Here is a 7299-nt window from a genome sequence, read left to right as displayed (position 1 = left end):
CCTGGCCTGCTGAACAAGGAAGTCTGGAGGGCCTGTAGGAACATTCACCACTCAGCAACTCTCGCCCAAAAAAAAACAAAAAAAAAAAAAAAAAGGAAAGGGATGTGGATAGGAGGTAAGAGAGGTAACCACCAATGACCAGTCGGAAAAGACTATGATCAATGACCAGTAGAAAAGATCAATAATTCCCAGAGGTGCAGAGAGGCCAATGAAAGAGTTGCAACCAATTTTAAACTGAGAGGAAGAGGTATTTATACCCCTGCAGGCCTTTGCGTCTCCATCTCTCTCCCCTTTTCTCATTCATGAGAGGGACCTACTTCCAACTCTCTTTGGAAGTGCTCTAAGCTTTCTCTTGGTTCTTAAATAAAATTTCCCTTTGTTACACTTGTGCAGGTTTATTTTTGATCTCTATTCATGCTGCCTGTGCTGCTCCAGTTTTATATTCTGTTTCTACCAATTTTCTCTTCTGATTTTTCCCTATGCCTGGGTTGAACTCTCTAGCTCAGCTGAGTAATTGAACTAGGTCAACTGGGTTTGGAGGAACTGGGACCCCCAACACCTGACAGATAGCAGGGTACCTTTAAGTAAGAGATATAATTGTTTTAAAGGAAACTATGAAAAAAAAGTAGGAGTATGTCAATATGGGGGGATGGAGTATGCAAAGACTGTTCGATCTTTATGTTGTTCTTACTTGTCATTTTTTCAGATCCTTGCTCAAATGTCACCTTCCTGATCACACATCTGGGATTGGGGCTTCCTTTTGGGGTGATGGAAATGTTCTGTAATTAAATAGAACTGGTGGCTGTGTCAGGTGGTAAGTTAGGAACAGCTTCCCGGGGAAGGAGGCCAATGTCATGACTGCATAAATGATCACGCAAAACACGGTTTGACAGTACGAGCTGCTTCTCGCAGAGTCCTTTTATTGAGAAGACACATAATGGGTGGAAAGATTACCAAACAAAGACAGGCAGGGGCTGCAAGCTCGGGGAAATGATCTCCAAGAGAGTATGTACTCAAGGAAATGATCTTCAAGGGTGGTAAGAGAGTATATGCTTATGGAAATGATCTTCAAGTGTGGCAAGAGAAATGATCTCCAAAAATACTACATGCAATTTTTCTCCACCAATCCTTCAAGGAACTGCCATAAAAATGCTTAATGTTTAACATCACCTTTACTGCTATAGGACTGATCTTTGCTCCTCCAGGATTACTGAGTTACTTGGTGGCTTGCTTTCCAAGTCACAAGAGTTTTCCAGACTTGCCAGAAGAATGTCTTATTCTTAGTAATTCCTCAGATGAGTTATAATATTGGTGGCTGTTGTAGTAAGTATGATGTTTAATCCTCTACAGGCCAAGGCTGAGCTCCCAGGCTGCCATCTTGGTGCTGCCCAGCTTAGTTTTGTCTCATGTGATTGCTCACACCTGGCAAGGAGGGCCCAACTACCAATCTGCTGATCAGAACTTAGCAAACAGACTGCAAAAAGATATAAAGAGTGGTGGTAAGCTGAGCAACCGCTGCACGGTGGTGGTAGCCATGAAGGCAGAGAGGGGGAGAGGCCTAAGGAGAAGGGAGTAACCCTGTTGATGCCACAGGGGGCATCCGTGGGACTTCAGGGGACAGATAAGGAGAAGAGAAGCAGGATGGCAGCAAGGAGAATAAAGAGGCTCCCAGCAAGGTGATAATTCAAAGATCATCTCCTGGCTTGGTGCCCTTAGCACAGTGGTTGCTGCGCCAGCCACATACACCAAGGCTGGCGGGTTCGAACCCAGCCCAGGCCAGCTAAATAACAATGACAACTGCAACAAAAAAACAGCCGGGCGCTTTGTGGCAGTGCCTGTAGTCCCAGCTACTTAGGAGGCTGAGGCAAGAGAATCACTTAAGCCCAAGAGTTGGAGGTTGCTGGGAGCTGTGTGATGCCATGGCACTCTACCAGGGTAATAACATGAAACTCTGTCTCAAAAAAACAAACAAAAAAAACCCCCAAAACCAAAAAACAGAACAAAACAAAGATCTCCTCCCACTTTGGCTCAGACGCAGCTTCAGGAACATCCAATCTATGCCTGAACATGTTTATTTTGATTTTTTCCTAATGATATTAGTCTGTATCCTCATATGCATGCCAGAGCATACATCGACTTTAAAAACCAAGAGGACATTATTTTATTCAGGAATCACTTATGTATTCCTTGACAATAAAGGTCAGGAATATCCTTCCATGGGAGAATTTGCACCTTTTCAAAAAACTGCATAAAAGAAGACTATGAAAAGAGATACCAAAGTTGGGGCTATAGATGATTACCCAGAACATAGAACATTTTTGGAAAGTTATGCCACAAATAATGGGAAGATGACGTCTGTTCCACAGACACTGCTAGAGGAAACGGAAGCAAAAAATAGAGAACTAATTAATAGCTAAAAAGACAACCCCACTTTCGAGCTTCCTCAAAAAGAAGAAGAGAATGAGAGAAGAAAAGGGAGAAGAAAGAAGGAGGCGAGAAACAGAAAGAAAAAGACAAAAGGAAGAGGAGAGGAGAAAATGGAAAGGAGAAACAAAAAAAGCAAAGCTATAGAAAGGCTAACAAAGACAGACAGTTCCAGAGAAGGACAAATTAAAGATGTGAGCCAAAGATTAAGCTGCTCAAGAAGCCAGAAAAAGGAGATGAAAAAGAGTTGGACAAAAGAGAAAAAAATCAAGAAATTGGACAAAGAATTAGAATGATGAAACAGCCAGAAAAGCCAAGGAGAGCTGAAGATGAGAGTGGCAGAGACTCCAGGGAGAGGGAATGGGGGGGGTCATGAGCGAGATCAGGAGCACAGCCTTCCAGAAAGAGGGAGGCCGGAGTGGCAAGAAGAATGCTGCCGGCAGGAGGAGCGTTATCAGAAAGAGGAGAGTTTTAAAAGAAAAGAATAAGAAAGCGTGGGGAAAAACTCTTGAGGGTATCAGCCTGGGAAATATTTTATGAAGACCTCAGTGGCAATCACAACAACAAAAATGAACAAACGAGACTTAGTTAAACCGAAAAGCTTCTGCACAGCAAAGGACACAACAAGTAAAGCAAATAGACAACCCTCAGAATGGGAAAAGATATTTGCATGTTATGAATTTGAGAAAGGCTTGAGAACTAGGATCTACAGAGAACTCAAATTAATGAACGATAACAAAAAAAGAGCAAATGTCCTCTGTTACTGGGCAACAGACATGAATAGAACCTTATCTGAGGAAGACAGATGAATGGCCAAAAAACATACGAAAAAGTGCTCATTGTCCCTAATTATCAGAGAAATGCAAATCAAATCTCACCCTGAGATACCACCTAACCCCAGTGAGAATGGCCCGGGTCACAAAATGCCAAAGCTGCAGATGCTGGCATGCATGTGGAGAGAAGGGAACACTTTTATACTGCTGGGGGGACTGCAAACTAATACAGCCTCTTTGGAAAGAAATATGGAGGATTCTCAAAGAACTCAACTTAGACCTCCCATTTGATCTCAAAATACCATTACTAGGCATCTCCTCAGAAGAAAAAAAACCTCATTCTATCATAAATACATTTGTACTAAATTGTTTATCCCAGGTCAATTTACAATTGCCTAGATGAGGAAACAATCTAAATGCCTATCAACCTATGAATGGATTAATAAACGGTGGTATATGTATACCGTGGAATACTATTCAGCCATAAAAAGATAGAGACTTCACATCTTTTGTATTAATCTGGATGGAGTTGAAACACATTCTTCATAGTAAAGTATCACAAGAATGGAAAACTAAATATCCAATGTACTCAACACTAATATGAAGCCAGTAGACAATCTAATACATGCCCACAGAGGAGAAAAACTCAATTCAGTTCAAGTTGGAGGGAGGGGGAAGGAGGGAGGGGATTGGTATGCTCCCATTTAATGGGCACAGTGGAAAGGTATATGTCATAGCTTTTGGGGGCAGGACACAACTACAAGAGGGACTGTATTTAACAAATCCAAATATTGTAACCTAGTTGTTTGTACCCTAACATTAACCTGAAATTAAAAAAAAAAAGAAAAAAGAAAAAGAAGCACTTTGGGATAAAGGAAAGAAGAACAAAAGTACAGAATTAACAGGCAACTCAGAAAAAACAGAAGAGAAAGAGGAAGTTGATTAAGAGAGATCACATAAGGCTCAGAGCCTATAGCTCAGCCACTAGGGCTCCAGCCACAACACTGGAGCTGGTGGGTTCGAACCCAGCCCAGGTCTGCCAAACAACGACAACTACAAACAAACAAACAAACAAATAGCTTGGCATTGTAGCTGGCGCCTATAGTCCCAGCTACTCGGGAGGCTGAGGCAAGAGAATCTTTTAAGGGTTTGAGGTTGCTGTGAGCTGTGACAGCACAGCACTCTGCCGAGCGCAACATAGTGAGACTCTGTCAAAAAAAAAAAAAAAAAAAAAGAGATCACATAAGAAACAAGGACCGCCCAGCAATGCAGCTTTACCAACCAAAAGCTCCATGCTGAAATTGATTCTGTCCCCAGATGACAGCACCAAGAGATTGAGCAGTAGGGAAAAAACAGGAAAGTGGTATTAGCCACAGAGTATACCTGAGGGTTAGGGTTAGGGTTTTGTATTAACCTGGATGGAGTTGAAACACATTATTCTTAGTAAAGTATCACAAGAAGGGAAAACTAAATATCCAATGTACTCATACTAATATGAAGCCAGTAGGCTTCATATGAGTAAGTCTAAATGGCCTTAAGGTATCCTGACTGTCTTGGCAGCCAAAGAGCAAGCCGTCAGCAATCCAGATGCACCTCCCAGGTTCAGAACTAGAAGTACAATTTTATGTTTTTGCAATTTCTATAAATTAATTTTAATGTGTTAGAAAAAGATGGTGAGCACACGCATTACAATTTGCAGGAGGGAAAAGTCAAGTGAGAATTTAAATATGTGTGGCATGAGGGAAAAATAGAGCTGGTTCTGAAATCAAAAGATGTTATTAATCCTGGATTGAATTTTCCTGATTTGGGTGGAGCAGAGTGACTTTGAAGTCTTGTTCCGTTTTTTCTGAGCTGCCTGTTAATTCTGTTTAGATCTAGTTATATTGCATTTGTTTATGATAACTGTGGACTTTCTGCAGTGTAGAAGCATGTCCTTATAGTACAAGTACGATGAAGGATATAACAAATTCTTCATTGTTTTCATTGGAAAAATGTAAATAGTCATGTTAGGTCTATGTCCAATGTCCTAAGGTTTAGTATTAGTTTTAGTTTTTTGTTTGTTTGCACGAACTTAGTGTAAAGAATATTTTACAAAATCTCATTTTGGCTTTAGCATTTTTTCTATTAGGTAAAATATAGTCCTTGTTCGGTCTTGACAAACCAGTTTTTGTTTTATCTTGGATCTTGTGATCTGCATGTATAGCCTTTCCAAGAAGAAAACTACACCATAATCTGTTCCTATTAAATAGCAACTTTTAGTCTCTGTCTCTTTTTCATTGATGTCAATAAATATCAACACTGAAAAAAAAAAAAAAAGATGCTGAGTACTCTCTAACCTAACAACAGATGTAATAGAGTCTTATTTTTTTTTGCAGTTTTTGTCTGGGGCTGGGTTTGAAACCACCACTTCCGGCATATGGGGCTGGCACCCTACCCCTTTGAGCCATAGGAGCCACTCCTCTTTTTTTTGAGATAGTCTCTCTGTTGCCCAATGCTAGAGTGCTGTGGTGTCATAGCTCACAGCAACCTCAAACTTCTGGGTTTGAGCAATCCTCTTGCCTCAGCCTCCTGAGTAGCTGGGACTACAGGCACCTGCCACAGTGCCTGGCTAGTATTTTTCTATGTTTAGCAGAGACAGGGTCTCACTTTTGCACGGGATGCTCTGGAACTTCTGAGCTCAGGCCATCTACCCTCCTTCGCCTCTCAGAGTGTTAGGATTACACGTGTAGAGCCACTGGGCCCGACCTATAATAGTCTTGAAAATCACCTAGAATAGCCTTAAGACTAATTGTCCTGGGGCCCACACATCCCCACCATGGATTCTCAGAGTCTCATGGGAGGTTGGCAAGCACAGTAAGGCTCTAGTTCAAGATGACCTCTGAATCACGGTGTAGGCCCAACCCAGGCAATATAAAAAGGAGTCCCCAGCCATGTTCAAGCCCTCTTTGCCTACTTGCTGTGGCAATGGAGGCCTGTTTGCTATCTGTGGTGAAAGTATCCTGCTTTGTAAACTTTCTTATTCTGTAAACCTACTTTTTTCTTCCTTGGTAAACTTTGTTTCATGCTTGCCTTACTTTGGGATGTCTGGTCATTTTTTGACCAAGAGCACTCCAAGAACTGAGGACACAGGCTGCTTCCTAGGAATCCAATAACTGGACGACATTGTAAATGAACTAAATGTCACTAAATCACATATTTTAAAATGGTTAAAGTGATACATTTTATGTTATGTGAATTGTTACAATAATAAAAAAGCGTCTTGTTCCCATTATTCTCTTAACCCCTTATGATGTTTTATTTTTCTCCATTACAGTCAGTAACTACCAAAAAGCGTATGGCTATATACAGAGGGTGCCAAAAAATGTATATGCATTTTAAGAAAGGAAAAAAACTGTATTAAAATTGTAATACTCAGTATATACACATAACAAAAGATGAATACAAGTCATGCCACATCTTATAATTGCAGAAGTCAAATGTGACTTGTGTATTACAAATTTAGTACAGTTTTTTCCTTTCTTAAAATGAGTATACATTTTCGGGCGGCACCTGTGGCTCAAGCAGTAGGGGGCCGGTCCCATATGCCGGAGGTGGCGGGTTCAAACTCTGCCCCGGCCAAAAAAAAAAAATGTGTATACATTTTCTAATGTTCTTTTTCTTTTTTGTGGCTTTGGCCGGGGCTGGGTTTGAACCCGCCACCTCCGGCATATGGGACTGGTGCCCTACTCCTTGAGCCACAGGCGCCGCCCAAAATGTGTATACATTTTCTTGGCACCTTCTGTATTTGTTTAAGGATAATCTCCTTACGAGAATGGAAGTTCCATGAGATCGAGGGCTTTGTCTCTGTCAATCACACTATTTCCAGCCCTTAATGGAATATATGATAGGGACTTAAATTATTTTAATGCAATAAGTGAACAAGTCAAAAATAAAATGTTTATACCTTTTGAACTAGCAATTCTACTCCTAGAGAAATATCTGGACATTTGCATATAGAGGTTACAGAAGAGGATACTGTTCTGCCCTCTGCAGTATGGACAGGCAGTATGTGAACCGCATCCTGCTGGTGATCCACTGAGATGGCTTTTAGTAGTCCACACAC

General features: G+C 41.1%; 1 pseudogene; it reads left to right on the top strand.

Annotated features, from left to right (window-relative positions):
• Nucleotides 1-614: 614 nt before the first annotated feature.
• On the top strand, nucleotides 615-4496 carry LOC128581006 (regulator of nonsense transcripts 3B-like; annotated as a pseudogene).
• The last annotated feature ends 2803 nt before the right edge of the window (nucleotides 4497-7299 follow it).

This window comes from Nycticebus coucang, chromosome 3 (genome assembly GCF_027406575.1).
Source record: "Nycticebus coucang isolate mNycCou1 chromosome 3, mNycCou1.pri, whole genome shotgun sequence".
Lineage (NCBI taxonomy): Eukaryota > Metazoa > Chordata > Mammalia > Primates > Lorisidae > Nycticebus > Nycticebus coucang.
This window is presented reverse-complemented; position numbering and strand designations above follow the sequence as displayed.